This window comes from Podarcis erhardii, assembly GCF_964252035.2.
Source record: "Podarcis erhardii genome assembly, chromosome: 9".
Classification (NCBI taxonomy): Eukaryota; Metazoa; Chordata; class Lepidosauria; order Squamata; family Lacertidae; genus Podarcis; species Podarcis erhardii.
This window is the reverse complement of record NC_138512.1, coordinates 22,940,119-22,958,683: the sequence shown is the minus strand read 5'-3', so window position 1 is coordinate 22,958,683 and position 18,565 is coordinate 22,940,119.

Sequence of the window (18,565 nt, the reverse complement as noted above, 5' to 3'; positions counted from 1 at the left end):
ATCACCTCTAGTCAGCATGGCCCCTGATCAGGGATGATGAGCTCTGGATTCCAAGACATCTGAAGGGCCATTAGTTAGCCACCTATGTCTTACAGCAAGAGCAATCTACGCATTATTGACATGGGGAGTTTGTTTTCATGGTTGCAAAGTCCATATTAACCATAATTATAAATATTAGGGCTGCACTGTTTGAAACATGGTTTCCTGTGTGGCATGTGTTAATGTAAGGATTCTGTCTTGGTTAGCGCAAAGATAGCCTTATATTACCTGATTTTTTTTAGGGCTTGAAAGCTTGTCACATTCAATTTCCCCCCTTAAATATCTCATTTTACACAATCTTCCTCCCAGCCATCTCATCTGACAGTTTTAGTGCACAGTCATTCTTATTGTTTTCCCGCTATTACTTATATTAATAGGGAAAGGACAGTAATATTTGTTCTTTAAAAAAAAAAAAAGACTTTAAAGCGCATAAAACTGACAAGGGAACTTGAAGTCATGTGTCCTGAAAGACCCCCTTGGCAAAATAGGGTTAGAGCTTTCGGTCTGACAGCATCTTTTCAGATCAGAGAACAGGAAAAAATGAGTGCACAGTCTCTTTATTCAAAGCAAATTTTGGCTTCAGTCCCCCTCAGAGCTGTCTGCACTTGTATATTGTCTTGATCCCATGCACTGGGCAAGCTCATTGTGCGGTTATTTGGAATAGGGCCTTCTTTGTAGTAGCACCTCAGTTGTGCAACTCCACCCCTCCCTGCTGTCATTATACAACTGATGCTGGCAGTGTTAAACCTTTTGATGCCTTTTGATAATGCACCTGTTTGCGCAGACTTTTGCAGGGGACTGATGAGTGGTGTGCAATCTGTCAGCTGTTTGCTGGTTTTATAATGTTGAGGGCCAGAGGTTATCTACCTCTGTTTTAGAGATTGGCATTGCCATATATATCTTAATGTGCACATGTTTATTAATTACAATTTTATGCTGCTCTCCCTCTGAGAAACTCACCACATATGGTTTCCAAGCAATACTCCAATTTGCTATTAATTTCTTTTTAGTATTTATCTGCCATCCAATAACCAGGTCTTCTGGGTGGCTTACAATAACCATAAAAACCTTAATATAAAATTATAAATCATACAAACAAGAATGCACCCTACAAATCTAGCTCTCTTTAACCCACAGATCTGTTTGTGGAATAAGTTTATACTTACAAATGGTCAAGAATAATCTTTTTGTGACTAGGGTTCTCTTTGAATCTAGTGCTTTGAATGCCCTGCTGAAGCTCAGATAAGGAATGAGATTCATCTGAAGCTGCCTTGAACCCCCTACTACTTGGGGAAAGAGGAGTGTGGAAGAACATATTATCGCACATGGGTTGGTTGCCAAAGTTCACCTAAGTCTGGAAAGAGCATATAAAATACTTTGTCTACAGGGGAGGGCATTCTGGCAGCCTTCCTTGTGAAAAGAAGGTAGGATTTCAGACCATTTCCTTGCACTAAGTGTCCTTTCATGATTTTAAGCAAAGAAGCTTTCATAACAGCGTCAAAAATACAATAGTAGGGTCCCCTCCAGACATTTGGGGGGGGCATGTGAGCATATTCTGCAACATGTCAGTAACACAATAATAGTGTATTAGTGGTGGATTTATGGTAAACATAATTCCACTTTATTGGCTGTTCTGCAGTGCTTCCCCAATGCTAACAATTATTGCTTTCTGCAGGAGCACTAACTATAGTGTAACGAAATCAGGACAAAACCTTTTGGCTAACATTTGCAGTGTGAAAAGTTACGGGATTTTAGCATCAAACTATGGGATGTGAATTGAAAGTGGAGACAATAGATGTACTATTTCCTGTTTATCTGTTTGCTTTGTAACACAATAAAAACCAATTTTTAAAAAGCTATGTAATATGCAAAGAAATAAGTTTGACTGGCCCAAAACTTTAGCAGGAGCAAATAGTATTGAGGGAACGATTGTGTGTAGCCATCCTTATAACAACATGAGTGCTGATTTGTTCAGTTAAAATGATGTCTAAAGCGGATCTATGTTAAGAAAGCAAATGGGCCAGAAACTATATGCAAGGCTAATCTATCCAGCCCTCACCTGCCATGCATAAAAATAATTTTCAAGCTCTGGTTTGCCTGAAGCGGCTTAGTCATGCTGGCCACATGACCTGGAAGCTGTCTGCGGACAAACGCCTGCTCCCTCGGCCAGTAAAGCGAGATGAGCGCCACAACCCCAGAGTCGTCCGTGACTGGACTTAATCGTCAGGGGTCCCTTTACCTTTACCTGCAACTGCACTTAATTGGAAGCAAGCCCTGTTGACATCAGTGGAATATATTTCTGAATAAGATGCATATTGGGTAGTGCTGCATGATAACTTGGAATTCTAAAAGAACAATAACCTGCCCAAGAGCTTCGTGAGGAATTAGCAAAGACAATATAAAGAAGAAAGGGGACGATTTTTGAGTAAACAAATAAAATGGTGCAATTAGAAAAATACTGGCTGAAGCAAGCTTTTAAGAAATATCTTGAAGGTTCACAGAGATACAACAGAACAGATTTCAAAACAGGCAAAGCAATCCAAACAAGGGGGGGGGGGACCTGAAAGGAACATCTGCAAGAGAAAGAAAGTAGTAAAAATATGAGGTTTGGAAAGAATGAAGACAATGAGTAGGAAAAATATCAGCCAATTAGAAGTGTTATTACCTTTTCACAACACTTAATAAGTGTTCAAGGTGTGCAGACAAATTACCCACGATTTTACTCATGGGGAAAATAAATCAAAACTTGAGAGAGGCACAAATATTCTATATGCTGTAGCTAAGTATGTTTAGACTGTACATTCTTTGGGGCAGATACTTTTTTCGTTAAAGTTACTCCATGTTAATCCATACACACTGGTAACTCTTACAACCATTATAATAATAGAAGCCCCATTGAATTTAGTGGGATGCACACCATCTTAAATGCACTTGGGAACATAGTCTTAAATAATACTTTTCTCTTTAGATTTTGTATGTAATGCCCCAGCGAATCCCACTTCGTAAAAGAAATTTACTTTTCCCCTAATAGCTATAGTTAAGGCAGGGCCTTTAATATAGTGGGGGTGCCCATAGCAAGCTATGGCAAGAAACAAAAACTCATTCAGCCCTAGACAACTGGAGAATGGATTGGACACTGAGAATGTAGAGGATATTCCCCACCCCTTAATATTCAAAACAACCGCAGCAAGTATTACAATCAATAAACCAACGACCACAAAAACTATAAATCTTTAGCCATTAGACTAATTGTAGCTCCCTCAAACTTCTAGTATAACAGAAGCTCTTTTCTGAAACCTCCCTGGCTCTTAAGCTACATGAAAGTACATTGCTTGCATATCATGAAATATTAATGATTTATAATATTCATTCAAATGCATTCAAAATGTCCATCTCAAAGTCTTGCTGCTTTCTTCAGAATGTTGCAAAGTAGATTTATTGCAGTGAAAATGCAAAGAGATGTGATCCAGCTTCAACTTGGCATATTCAAGTCCCATCAGTTTCGGTGCAAATTTCAATATTTAAGTGAATCCCAAAGCCCTTAATTTTGGCTGAAGAGCATCCTTCTTCTTTTCATAGTTTTCAAAAAGTGAAGTGGGCATCCTTTGGGAAGTTGTTTTGCTCCCCCCGCCCAAATAATTAATAATCATGGGAACTGCAGTTTGTTAAGTGTGCTGAGAAGTGTAGCTCTGCGATGGATAAACTGCAGCTCCCAGGATTTTGTGTGTCTGTATTCTTTAAATGCATGGTGTGTAACACAGCCTAAGAATCTGAAGATACAGGCAGAGAGAAGAAACCTAATGCCCTGATCCAAAGCACACATACTGTACTTGGAAGCAACCTCAGTTGCACTCAATGTATCTTTCCCCCAGTGTGATCGGACTATAAGGTCTCTCAGCACTTAAATCCTCTGTACAGATGAGACATGGCCAGAGATGGGAGGATGCTGTAAAATGGGGGTTGAAGAAAGAAAGAAAGAAAGAAAGAAAGAAAGAAAGAAAGAAAGAAAGAAAGAAAGAAAGGTAGAGCTACAAAATAAAGCACAGCAGTACCTAGGATAGCCCCTCCTCCATCTCACAACAGTGACTCTATCAGATCCTGGAATAAGACCAAAATTGTCAAAGTGTCTTCCAGTCTCATAGCTTTCAGCAAATTCAAGATTCCGACAGTTTATTCCTTCAGGCATTTATCTATTGGCTCCAAACTTGCTTTCAGCTTCTGTTTCTGTTAGAACAGCAGTCATCCAGAAAAAAACCTCGGATGCTGTCTGTTCTGAAGCTTGTAATTTCATCACACATCTGAAGATTTTGCTTACTAAAGGTTCACCCAGACTTCCTTTTGCACTGCACTTTCCAGGCACAGGTCTGCCCTTTAAAGATCCATGTCCAAGCAGGGTGGGGTTTTTTTGGGGGGGGGGTGTCACGGCACTTTCCCTGGGAAAAATCGCATTTTAACGCTGAATCAAAGCAAACCTCAATCCACAGAAAACTCTGTTGCTGTTTGCTGAGAGAGACTAATGGACAGAAAACTCAAAAAGTTTGCTTTTTGTCACCTTTCACTCTGAGCCCCGCTGGGCGGTCTGCTCACACTTCTATTTTTTTTAATAATATTTTATTTGGATTTTTCAAACATAAATGCAAAAATAAAAAAAACAGTATAACATATATCATAACATCTTTTCATAACATCTTTGGACTCCCTCGCGCCTCCCGCTCCCATTTACATCATTGCCAATTCTTGCCAGCAATTTATCATCTTGTTTACACTCTTATGTCAAATTCATTTAAATATAATCTATAAGTTCTCCAAAAGGTTTATAGTTTTTTCTCAAATTTACTTATCATCTTAATTCTCACTAATTTAGTGGTGCACAATTATTTATGATCTAGCATCCTTTCTTAGCATTCAACCAAATTACAGTATTTTTTTAAATAAATGTTGAATTTCTTCCAATCTTCTTCAACCCTCTCCTCTCCCAGGTCTCGGATTCTGCCAGTCATCTCGGCTAGTTCCATATAGTCCATCAGTTGCATCTGCCACTCTTCCAGTGTGGGTAGTTCTTGAGTCTTCCAGTTCTTAGCGATGAGTATCCTTGCTGCCGTTGTTGCATACATGAAAGATGTTCGGTCCTTCTTTAACACCTTCTGGCCGACAATGCCCAGAAGGAAGGCCTCTGGTTTCTTAGGGAAGGTATACTTAAATACCTTTTTCAGCTCATTATATATCATTTCCCAGAAAGCCTTCACTCTAGGGCAGGTCCACCAGAGGTGAAAGAATGTTCCTTCAGCTTCTTTACACTTCCAACATTTATTATCAGACAAATGGTATATCTTTGCAAGTTTAACTGGGGTCATGTACCATCTATATATCATTTTCATTACATTTTCCTTCAAAGCATTACATGCAGTGAAGTTCAACCCAGTGGTCCACAACCTTTCCCAGTCCTCGGACATAATATTATACCCAATGTCCTGTGCCCATTTTATCATAGCTGATTTAACCATTTCGTCTTGTGTATTCCATTTTAACAGCAGGTTATACATTCTTGAAAGTACCTTAGTCTTTGGTTCTAACAATTCTGTTTCTAGCTTCGATTTCTCCACCTGGAACCCTAGCTTTTTATCATTTTTAAAAACTTCATTAATCTGAGCATAATGTAACCAGTCTCGCACTTTATCCTTGATTTTCTCCAAACTCTGCAATTTCCAGTTGTCTCCATCTTTTTCTAGTATTTCCCAATATTTTGGCCATTTGGCCTCCATATTGGGTCTTTTTCGGGCCTTAGCTTCCAGGGGTGAAAGCCACCTTGGAGTTTTATTCTCCAATAAGTCTTTGTATTTTGTCCAGACATTAAATACTGCTTTCCTGACAATATGGTTCTTAAAGGCCTTATTGATCTTAACCTTATCATACCATAAGTATGCATGCCAACCAAAAGCATTGTTAAAACCTTCCAGATCCAGTACGTCAGTGTCCTCGAGAAGTAGCCAATCTTTTAGCCAGCAGAAAGCTGCGGCTTCATAGTACAGCTTTAAGTCTGGCAGGGCAAAGCCCCCTCTTTCTTTCGCATCAGTTAATATTTTAAACTTGATTCTGGGCTTTTTGCCCTGCCAGACAAATTTAGAGATATCTCTCTGCCACTTCCGGAAGCACTCCGTCTTGTCCACAATCTGTAATGTTTGAAACAAAAACAACATTTTTGGCAATACATTCATCTTAATAGCAGCAATTTGGCCTAACAAAGAAAGCTTCAATTTTGTCCAACTGTCCAAGTTTCTCTTAATTTCAGACCAACATTTTTCATAATTATCCTTAAATAGACTCAGATTTTTTGCTGTTATATTTACCCCTAGGTACTTTACTTTTTTAACCACAGTTAGTTCTGTTTCTCTCTGAAACCGTTCTGACTCTGTATCTGTCCAAGTCAGCTGGGCCTCAGAGAAAAATGTTCCTTCTCTTCCCAAGGGGTTCTTTATTCTCCAAATGTCAATCCAGTCCATATTGTCTGTCATTTCAAAAAAAGTCTTTGGTAGTCTGCCATCTTTCGTAACGTTTTGGCTTTGTGACTTATCCATATTAGTTGATACGACCCCATTCATATCTCCCATCATAATGATGTTGTTATATTCCAGATAGTCCAGCATAATCTCATGCAACTTCTTATAAAATTCCGATTTCCCTTCGTTTGGTGCATAAATTCCTAATATCAAAATCTTCTCTCCTTGATGTTGTATCTCGATTGCTAAGATTCTTCCATGTTCATCTTTAAATAAAAATTTAGGTGACAGGCTCTCTTTTGCATATATCACCACGCCTCTCTTCTTTACTCTGTCCGAAGATATAAATTCCTGACCAAGTCTTTTGTTTATTAACACTTTTCTGTGGAGCCTAGTCACATGTGTTTCTTGTAAGCAAATAATGTCCAATTGTTCTTTTTTTAATATATGAAAAATTTTCCTTCTTTTTTCCGGAATGTTGCAGCCATTTATATTCCAGCTCAAAAGTTGCAGAGACATCCTGAATAAATCTGTTTAGTTTCCTGGGGGTGGTACCTTGTTCGCTGGGTCTTCAGAATCCAAGGGTGCAGGTTCCCCTGGTGCTCCTGGCCCAGAAGGTAGTTCAATTCCTTTTTGAAGGTCCTCTCCGTATGTAGTTAGAAATTTATCTCTGTCTTCCAGTGTTCTAATTTTAACCTTCTTCCCTCTAAAGGTAAAAGATAATCCTTGAGGAAATTCCCACCTGAAGATAATTGAGTTGCTCCTCAACAGTCTAACCAATTCCAGATATTCAGATCTAAGATCAAGCAGCTGTTTAGGAATGTCCTTGTAAAGTTCAATTCTTTTATCCAAAATGTCCAGTGACTTTCCGTAGTGTAGGCCTAAAATCTTGTCCCTTTCCTCCTTTGATCTCAATATTATCAAACAGTCTCTGGGCTTCTCTTTCTTTGTAAGTCTTCCAAGCCTAAAAGCTGATACAATTTTAAAGTCTTTTTCCTCTAATTTCCAAAACTTGGAAAATTCTTTAGTCAAAAACTCAGCCAAGTTGCCTTCTTCCACTTCTGGTATAGACCTTATCCTTAAGTTACTCTCCCTGTTTCGCAATTCCAACATAGAAAGATAGGTCTGGTGTTCTCCTACTTGTTTGCTGAGTGGTCTTACCTCTTGTTCTAACTTTCCAAGTCTTTGGCTGGTATCCTCAGCCAATTTCCGATTTTCACCTGTAGCCTCTGTCAGTTCTCCTATTGCCTGTACATTCTGTGCCACTTGTCCAGTTAATCTATTTAAACATTCTGTATTTTGATCAATTTTAGCAGTTTGCTCATCAGCTTTTCTGTCCAATGATTCCACTTTTTTGTCCAAAGATTCCAGTTTTTCATAGATTTTCTCTAAAATAGAAGCAGTTGCTCCTGAGGCCATATCTTCCAATTGTAAATCCTCAGTTTCTCCCTCCCCTGCCCGTTGCAGAGAGGCAGCTCCTTCCTCAGAAGGCAAAGTAGGCACAGATGATCTACGTGTCTGTGAGGCTGCGGTTAAAGTTGTTAAAGTTGTTTGTCTGGTTTTTGGTCCCTTTTTTCTTGGGCCACTCATTCCAGAGTTATCTAAAAGTCAAGGTCAAGCTGAGTTGTTCCCATGAGAAACAACATCCCAGATGGTAACAGTCAGACAGGAGGCCGGGAAATGAAAGTAAAATAATGTCACTGCTGTAAATCCCAAATCCTCTAGGGGGAGCTTAAAATGTCTATGGGGAAGAGGTCAGTTCCAGTAAAATTTAGTAAAGTCAAAATAATGTCCAAGAACCTTCAATAGTAGGTTTTAGCAGAGTTGTTTTTAGCAAAACTACAATGTTTCAGTCAGTGCATACTGGTATTCCAAGTGATGCTTCAAAGTAACAAATCCAAACTCCTCAGATTGTTTCCAAGTTTAAAAGTGTCCAAGTCTGCAAACTGGCTACTCAGTTACACAGGCAGCTCCAGCACCTGGGTTTCTTACTTAAATTATAAATCCAGTAGAAGAAAGGTATCACCATGCAAATAAAAGGCATAAATTCCACCGCTTAAAATCCTTAATCAACTTACGAAAAAGTTCAATTGGTGCTCAGATCCCTTAGGTTAAAAGTTCTCTCTTTGCCTCCACTCCTCCGGCTCTTTGCTTTGAAGTTCAATGACAGCGGAAGACGGACTTCCTGTTTTTCGTCACTCCGCTTTCAACCAAATTCAATAAATTTTCTTCGGTCTCTAATATTATAAAGTCCTTCTTTACTCACGGGTTGTTGCTTTTTCAAATCCGAAGTTCCCAGGAAAAGAGGTCAGCGCTCACCAGCAGCAGCAGCGCGGCTTCACTCCGCAGATCGCGAAACGACTCACAGCGCCGCAACCCCCTCCACGTTCCGGAGCCCCTTACGAGGTTCCTTCAATGATTTGGGGGTCGCTCCTGGCGCCCGCCGAGTCTCAAGACCACAGGCTCTTGCTGCCTGTGGGTTTTCAGGATGGGTCTCCGCTTCGCTGTAGCGGACGACCCTTTTCTGCGGAGCTTCCTCCTCACAAGTGAGAGAGGACCGCCATTACCGTTCGCGCCGCCTCCGGAAGTCCAGTCATATCGGTCTGCTCACACTTCTAATAGCACTGCCGGCTGACAGACAAGGCTGCTGCGACGGTCCGTGCCAGGGACTGGATTCTTCTGCCCAGGTGCCAAGAGGAGTCTGTGTGCCTCACCCAGCCACCCAGAGCAGTGGAGGAGCAGCCTGGGCACCAGACGCACAGGTAGGCGGGCTCCGAGCCACTCCAAGCCAGAATAGAAATGTGTGATTTTGGCACATGACCCGCCCCCCAGGCCTACGCCCTTGGTGGGGCCAACCTAACCAACCCCTGATATGCCCCAGACTGGGGTGGAACAAAGCCTTGATTATCTAGTTCCTCCCAAGGTGAGGGGCAGTAGACATAGATAAGCCTGGCAGAACAGCTTATTCTGTGGTACTAACTCCTTCATGTGTGTGGGTTTTTTAAAGATAACTTTTATTTGATTTTACAGGCATAGAGTTATAATACCACCAAATCAATATCCACATTTAGAGATTTCTCTGAATCTCTGGACTCCCCCCCCCCCATCCTCTCCATGGGTCTTATTGTCAACGTTTTCAACTGCATATTGTTTCGTAGTCCACATTTTATATCTGTCCACAATGTCTACGTTAACTGTTACATTACAAGTGTTATTAAAATCCTACCCATGTTTTCATCTGCTTACAGTGGTCTCCTAAATAAATGGTAAATTTCCCCCATTCTTTCTTAAAAATTTTGTCTTGTAGATTTCTGAGCTTTCCCGTCAGTTTTGCCATTTCAACATAGTCCATCAGCTTGGTTTGCCATTCCTCTCTGGCCGGGACCTTGTCTTCCTTCCACCTCTGCGCTAGCAACATCCGCGCAGCTGTTGTTGCATACATAAAGAGCCTTTTCTGCTCCTTTGGGATATCAGTGCCTACAATACGTAATAAAAAGGCTTCTGGGTTTTTTCTTACAAAAGTTATCTTAAACTTTTTTTAATACATTATATATCATTTCCTAGAAAGCTTTTATTACCTTGCATGGCCACCACATATGATAAAAGGTACCTTCTTTTTCCTTTACATTTCCAGCAGGTATTTGTACTTGTTTTATACTTTTTTGCTAGCTTACTAGGAGTCATTTAACCGTATAGTTAAAGCTATGGTTTTCCCAGTAGCAATGTATGGAAGGGAGAACTGGACCATAAAGAAGGCTGATCGCCAAATAATTGATGCTTTTGAATTATGGTGCTGGAGGAGACTCTTGAGAGTCCCATGGACTGCAAGAAGTTTAAACCTATCCATTCTTAAGGAAATCAGCCCTGAGTGCTCACTGGAAGGACAGATCGTGAAGCTGAGGCTCCAGTACTTTGGCCACCTCATGAGAAGAGAAGCTCCCTGGAAAAGCCCCTGATGTTGGGAAAGATTGAGGGCACAAGGAGAAGGGGACGACAAAATCGTTGAACAGTGTTCTCGAAGCTACCAGCATGAGTTTGACCAAACTGCGGGAGGCAATGGAAGACAGGAGTGCCTGGCATGCTCTGGTCCATGGGGTCACGAAGAGTCGGACACGACTAAACGACTAAACAACAACAAGTATACAAGTTATCCCTCATTGCTTCTGCTCTAGCAAGTTCTGCAGGGTTTTAAAACAATACAAAATCCTGCTAAACTGGTTTGCTGGAGGGATCAGTACATGCCCACAAGCAGTGATCCCTCTGGAGCATCGATCCAGACCACCTTCAGCTCCTTGAAAAGTGTAACCTTTTTCTGCCTCCTGTTTCTTTTCGGAAATAACTTCTGAAGCTTCTTTTTAAATGCCCCTTCTCCCCCACTCTTTCACGTGTGTTCCCATATACAATCCAGCACAGACGAATTTGTAACGTATGTTTTTAATTTGGCTTATTACACTGAGCACAATGGACTGTGTGTGTCACATAAACTGTTCCTAAATAAAACAGCAGTGGAATAGAAATGTTGACTTAAAATGACTAAATATCAAGGCTAAAAATAAGGACTATCAAGAGGAATCAACTAAATTTTTCGTGACAATATGACATTTGGGAGAGGTTACAAATGTATTCATTCCCCCCCCCCAAAAAAAACAACAAGCAAGTACACTTGTACTATGAATCATTCCCAACAGCACCAGCCAGCAGGGCCCAATGGGCAGGGATGAAAGTTATAATTCAACAATTTCAGGAGGGCCACCAGCTTCCTGTTCCTGGAAAATGTGGTACCTTTTGGGTACCCAGGTCTCAAGCCATGTAGGGCTTTAAAGGCAACCACCAGCATTTTGAATTGTGCCCAGAGATGCACTAAGAGCCAACGCAACTATTTTAACACCATCAAGATGCTCTCCTGTAACCCTGTGAAGTGGTTGTTGTTGCTGATCAGAGGGCTGCTGGGTGTCTTCTTAACCTCACATCTCCTGATGTGGATGGAGATAAGGCCTAGCTGAAAAGAGTGATTTTAAACCTTAACTGGTTGGCACCAGGGCTTTTCCTCCTTTCACATTCTACCTTTGCTCTGACAAAGGGAAGAGAATTATGTCCCTGTGCCTCCATTGTGGAACACATGGCAGAGAGTTCCTGTGGGAAGTAACTGCAGGAAATAGACTGTCAAATATAATTTGGGCCCACACAACCTGTTGCCAGTCAGGTAACTGGTTGCCGTACTAGCCATGGAGCACAGAATGACAGCTCAAAAGTAGAAATGCCTCAGCTTCTGCCTCAGTTGAGGCTAGTTGGAAGGGTAAGTCAAGCACAACTTGTTTCTAGGGGTGACCTCACAGCCAGGCTCTGCCTCCTCAGCGTCTTGGCTGGGGAAGGTCCTGTCAGCTTGCATTTCTTAGTGCAGAAAGTATTGAACTGATGTGTAGAGATCTTTCCTATTCTACTTAATTCAAGAGGGTTCTGGAAGTTTCTGGAAGCTTCTTTGTATGAAAGAAGCTTCATGATTATTTGGGTTATACCTTCAGAGAAGCTGAATACAGCTGGCTTGATCTGATTCCCTTATCTCTTCCAATTAAGGAGCCTGGGTTTTACTTTCCCTTTTTATCTCTCTCCCTTCTGGTGTGGTATTCTGTACATAGTATGCTTAGTGTTAAGGTTTAGTATTGTGATAAGTTTATAAGTTTTTGTAAGTGCTGCAACTGGATTTTTTATGGACTGTGCCAATCCTGAATGTTGTGGATTTGTGCCCATTATGCTGGTTTGCCTTCAGTAGCAAGTAAAGCTCTGTTGAATGAAGTATAATTGTATGTGGTCTATTTTTGGAAACTCTGCTACGTGTTTAAGTTTTTTCCTCCCCAGAAGAAGCTGGGGCGACAGGTTCAGCCCTTCCATTTAACAAAATTGGCCATAGCGAGTGGGGCATCCTAGAAAGCACAAATAATTAGGAGAGCTGAAAGCTGGCAGCTTATAGTTGCTGCAAATCCATTTTGTTTTGGCTTGAGAAATTAACAAAACAAGATTCAGCCTCTGAACCACTGCCATCTTATCTCATCACACCACCATGGTGATAAGGTAATGCAAATTAGTGGTCGGCTTCTTTTGTGCTAAAAGAGATAGTTCTGCCTGTGCTTTGTCCTTTCCAGCCGTAATTGTGGGGTTTGTAAGGAAAGGATATTTTAGAGGCTGAGCTGATGATCCATTGCAGTTGAGCATTTACCTGTCACATCAGTTTAAAAGGCGCACCACCATAAACTAAAACGCCTTTGCTTTGAATGATTGATGAAAGAAACTCGATGAAGGCCTCCCTTTTGCAGGGAGCAGAAGATTGGTTTGCATTGAAATGAGGGGGCAAAAAAACAGAGCAACCTTTATTGAAACTGACTCCTCTTGGGTCTCAGTTTACATTTCTAGAGGCTGGTGTTCCAAATACTCTTAGGTGAAAGGAGATACTGTAGGTGGAATGAAAGAGGCAACAGTCAGGCAGCTGGCAACTGTAACCTACCACTAAGTATTTCAACGATACCTGTAGATCACTCTTGAATTCGGCTTCTCCTCTTAAAGATTAAAGTCCAGGCTTAGATAAATAATTCACAGGTACTTTGTGAATGCTCACTTCATGAACTTCGATATAGATCAAAATGACGACAGCAAAAACCCTCAGCTGTTGTCATAATGACTTTCCTTACTTAGAACCTGCCACTACCTACTTTGGTAATTGAAAGGGCCATTGTGAAGAGCCCTGGTAGCTGCCACCATGCTAGTCTTGGTAATAAAGAAAAGACAGTTTTCTTGAGAAGTTTTGCCAGACCGGTTTCTGCGTTGTGGGTTGCACAGAGCTTACTTATAGGCAGCATGAAATCCGAAGATCATTCGACCCAGTGAAAATGCATCAGGAAAATAAAATATTCCAGTGATTCATCTACCCTTATTTGTGGCCAGTGACACACCCCACCCCATAAGTCATTCTGGAATAGAACTGGAGAACTGGTGGCCTTACAGAGGTTGTTGGGGACCAGCCATCCAATTGTTAGAGAGTATGGGAGCCGTATTTCCACAACATCCCGAGTCCACAGATCCCCCAGGTCAAGAGTGTGTAGCCTTCTGAAAGCCCCAAGAAGAATATACATAAAAGATGGAGAGATAGCAGAACAAAAAAGAAGGAAGCCAATAGCAGGCATGCAAGCCTGGACAAGTGTGGATTCTACAGGTTTCATAGCCTTGGCTTATTCTTCCTAAAGACTAAGCAGGAAATGACTATTACCCATCATCACCACAACCAGTCAGTTCATTCCCTGCATTATGGACATTGTTGTTGTTGTTTAGTCGTTTAGTCATGACCGACTCTTCGTGACCCCCTGGACCAGAGCACGCCAGGCACTTCTGTCTTCCACTGCCTCCCGCAGTTTAGTCAAACTCATGCTGGTAGCTTTGAGAACACTGTCCAACCATCTCATCCTCTGTCGTCCCCTTCTCCTTGTGCCCTCCATCTTTCCCAACATCAGGGTCTTTTCCAGGGAGTCTTCTCTTCTCATGAGATTGCCAAAGTATTGGAGTCTCAGCTTCACAATCTGTCCTTCCAGTGAGCACTCAGGGCTGATTTCCTTCAGAATGGATAGGTTTGATCTTCTTGCAGTCCATGGGACTCTCAAGAGTCTCCTCCAGCACCATAATTCAAAAGCATCAATTCTTCAGCAATCAGGCTTCTTTATGGCCCAGCTCTCACTTATGGACATTACCCATTAATAAAACATATATTTGGGTAATAGAAGGCTAAACTCTTTCTATAAGCTACCATTGTTTTGGATCTGACTATTGGCTAGGTCTGCTTCCACGGGAATAGTTTCTCTAAAAAGAGCGGTCATGAGCAAAGCACCCTGTTGTGCAAGTGATATCTTTTGGTCATGCTTGGTTATCTTTCACATGCCACTTATACATGGGCAGTTACACTCCTGGTGTGTTAAAATGGCCAAATTAGTGGGAAGCTGCCATAGGAATACAATTTTGTTACCACATAGGAAATGAGGGTTAGTAAATGACCTGGAACGTTGACCTCAGGCCAGCAGGGAGAGAAAGCTGTTCGTAATGGACCAACAGCTGGAATAGATCCCCAGACAGAGCAAGCTCTGTTGCCAACAGTACTACTGTATATGAAAAGTAAAACTCCCAAACCACTTTAAAAATCTGAGGACACTCCTATACCGAGTGGGTTCAGAACAATACAGGATCAAAGTCCTTAGTAATCCTTACTAATAAGGGAGCCACATGAATGTACATTAAGACTTATGTGGGCTAGTAGAAGCAGAGGCAGGACTGGATTAATTATTAGACTAAGTATACTACAAAATATGCTTCAGTGTTGGCCTATTCTGCTCCTAGCACTCATCTCCTTTAGAATCCATCAGAATCTGTGGTGTGGATTTAAGCCAGGAATGGGAAATCTGTGACCCTCCAGAGGCTGTTGGACTCACATCATCCCTGACCACCGGCTATGAGCTACATGTGGCCAGTAAGATTGCCAGGTCCTATCTAGGAGACTGCTAGGAAAAAAAAGAATCTATGAAGCACACTCAGGCCTGTGTCCTCAAAATTAGCAAACCAGAAGGTCGGCGGTTTGAATCCCCGCGACAGGGTGAGCTCCCGTTGCTCGGTGCCTGCTCCTGCCAACCTAGCAGTTTGAAAGCACATCAAAGTGCAAGTAGATAAATAGGTACTGCTGCGGCAGGAAGGTAAACGGCGTTTCCGTGCACTGCTCTGGTTCGCCAGAAGTGGCTTAGTCATGCTGGCCACATGACCTGGAAGCTGTATGCCAGCTCCCTCGGCCAATAAAGCGAGATGAGCACCGCAACCCCAGAGTTGGTCACGACTGGACCTAATGGTCAGGGGTCCCTTTACCTTTAAGTATAATCATGGCTGTAGTCCACAACACATTTACTGTGTAATAGTCCTATTAAAATAAAGGTGACTTGCCTGGACAAAGTGGAAGAGAAGAAGCGTTTGGATTTGATATCCCGCTTTATCACTACCCGAAGCAGTCTCAAAACAGCTAACATTCTCCTTTCCCTTCCTCCCCCACAACAAACACTCTGTGAGGTGAGTGGGGCTGAGAGACTTCAAAGAAGTGTGACTAGCCCAAGGTCACCCAGCAGCTGCATGTGGAGGAGCGAAGACGCGAACCCGGTTCACCAGATTACAAGTCTACCGCACTTAACCACTATACCACACTGGATTGTGGGATATAAATGAAGCCAGTGTCCACATTTTTGTTGAGCCATGTTGTGGCTTGTTTCTCCATTGTGGAAGATTGCCGCTTCCCCCTCAGGAACCCTTCTGCCAAGTTGGGCAACAATATCTTCAAAGGCGTTCAAGTTGACACAGGTTAGAACTGCCACACCAAAAATCAGACAAAGCCATGCCAATGTCACGTTTTGGCCTGCCATCTGGGTTCAAAATGGTGGTCAGCATTCCAACATTGATAAAAACAGCATCTACCACCTCGGGAACCCTTGTAACTAGTTTGAAATCAGTGCAGGTTGAAATTGACACACCAAAAAGTCATGCCAAATCTTGATTCAAAATGGTGGCCAGTGTCCCAGTGTCAATGAAAACTCCCACCTCAGGAACCTTTATGTCAACTTTGGCAATGATATCTTAAGAAGCGGCCAAACCTTTTGGGAAGAAGCAGAGAAGCAGTTTCCCAAAATGTAAATCTTCCTTAAATCAAGCATAACTGATGATGGAGTGGTGCTCCTCTTGAACACATCCTTTCTCTGAGCATGCGGGGAAAAGTTGGCTCATGTTTCCATATTTCTGAGTGTATAAAGGAAAGATGTGTAAGTGCATGCCTCCCCACCCTGGTTACAACCCTGTCTACAAATCTGCCAAAGCCCAAATTTAATTGGCTTGTGGAATGGAATGTTAGAGTTAATTCACCCATTAGCATGTCATTACTACTCTTTCATTCTTTATGGAGCTTAACCATTTTTGTCTGTTTGTTTTGATCTTTTTAAAAAGGCTGCATAACCAAATTTTAAAGGGATTTTTGCAGACGAAGATTAGAAACAGGCTTTGTGCCCTATGTGCTAAGATATAATGCCTTTTGTTGAATCACAAATGACAGGCCTTCTATTTTGTTATTTCTCTGACTGTTCCCCATTTCAGTTATGTGATCTTGGTATTGAGTGATAAATTCATGCTTGTGCACTTTATAGGTGTTGTGTGTCTCCCTTCCTGCACTGGAAGGTGTAAGCTGATCTTTCTTTGGCAGCCCTGCAAGAATTCAATTTTTAGAGGAAGGAAATTAATACCAGGCAGCATGCAATAGCAAGGAAAGGAATGTCTACTTAGATCTCATTTTCATTTAGATCTTGTATCACCTTTTTGGGGGGGGAACATTTAATAACTTAACAAATGAGTAGAGTTGGTGTAGTGCATGGGTAGGCAAACTTAGGACCAGGGGCCGGATCAGGCCCAATCGCCTTCTAAATCCGGCCCGTGGACAGTCTGGACATCAGCGTGTTTTTACATGAGTAGAATGTGTGCTTTTATTTAAAATGCATCTCTGGGTTATTTGTGGGGCATAGGAATTTGTTCTTTCCCCCCCAAAAAATATAGTCCGCCCCCCCCCCACAAGGTCTGAGGAACAGTGGACCGGCCCCCTGCTGAAAAAGTTTGCTCACCTCTGGTGTAGTGACTGGCAGACCAATCCGTCATGGAGTGGCATAATCACTGCCGCATCTCCAGCCCTGTCGCTATGGATGGAAAGATTTCTCAATTTTGGTTCTCTGTGTTTCTCATTTCCTCACCCAGCTCTCCACATTTCACCTGCGATTTGCATTAAAACAACAACAACAACAAACAAACAAACCTGCTCAAAATTCACCAGCATTTTAGTGCAAACTTCTCCCAATAAACACATTTGTGTATGCATGTTTTTAAAACCAACGTACACATTTCCCCAAGTAGTTTCTGCTAATATAGTGCACCTTTGTATGTTATGTTCACCGTTATATTCAATTATATGCACACTGTCCCCTGACATATGCATTTTTGCAAATATGGTTTGATTGGAGAACTGCATTGCAAAATTTGAATAAGTGCAAATTTTGGAGGGTAGTTCTGTTTTGGTTCTCAATATCGTTTCAGAAAGAGCAGATTTAATAGATTCGGCTTTAAATGAAAACTGAATCAAATTTCTTGGTCCCTTCCCACTCTACAGTTTTATGATTCTTCCCTGTCACTAACCATTACTCTTGCCAGCCAAGGAGGATATCAGTGGGAGGGGAGGCCAAAGCTTGCTCTTGCTTGGAGCTTGCACAGCAAGTGGGCTCCATTCAGGTCTCATGCTGTCAAATGGCAGCAGTAAACCTAGCTCGATTCAGTCCTTTTCCCTCCTAGAACACCTCTGGTTCTACCTACTTGCATATTTTGTGGGTGGAAGGATGAGGTCGTGTCACCCCACAGGTAAAGTCCAGTGGGGCTGTTCTGGGCTGGTGAGAGTGAGACTTCTGCCCCATTTGACCCCCCACCTCTGACATCACAACAGGTTGGGGTTTGGATTATACCCTAAATGTGAAAGTGGCTGGCTGACAAGCCTCTGAATCGAATCTCAGTACAAGGCCTTAGGCAAGTGACTGACTATTCTCAGTGGCGTTATTTCATAGGCAGTAGGAAGAAAACTTACCTACTTTAGGCAGATATTTTAAGAATTGCCAAGGCAAAGCACTGCAAAAGTGCTATATGAACGCAACCATGTGGTTGTACTTCAGATACTTGATTTTTTTTTTTAAGACAAATGCCCATAAAGTGTGGTATCTCATGTAGTAAAATGGTATAAAGCAATGGACACTTCAAATCAAATCAAAACAAGCTTTATTATACTAGCCAAAGGCCATGATACAGCCATACGAACACCGTCAGGAAAAGAAATATCCATCTAACTATATAACTGCATATAAAAAGCAGAGCCACTGCCCAGGCCATCAAGATCGTGTGCAGGTTGGGGACTCTACACAGTGCACAATATTTTCCTTTTC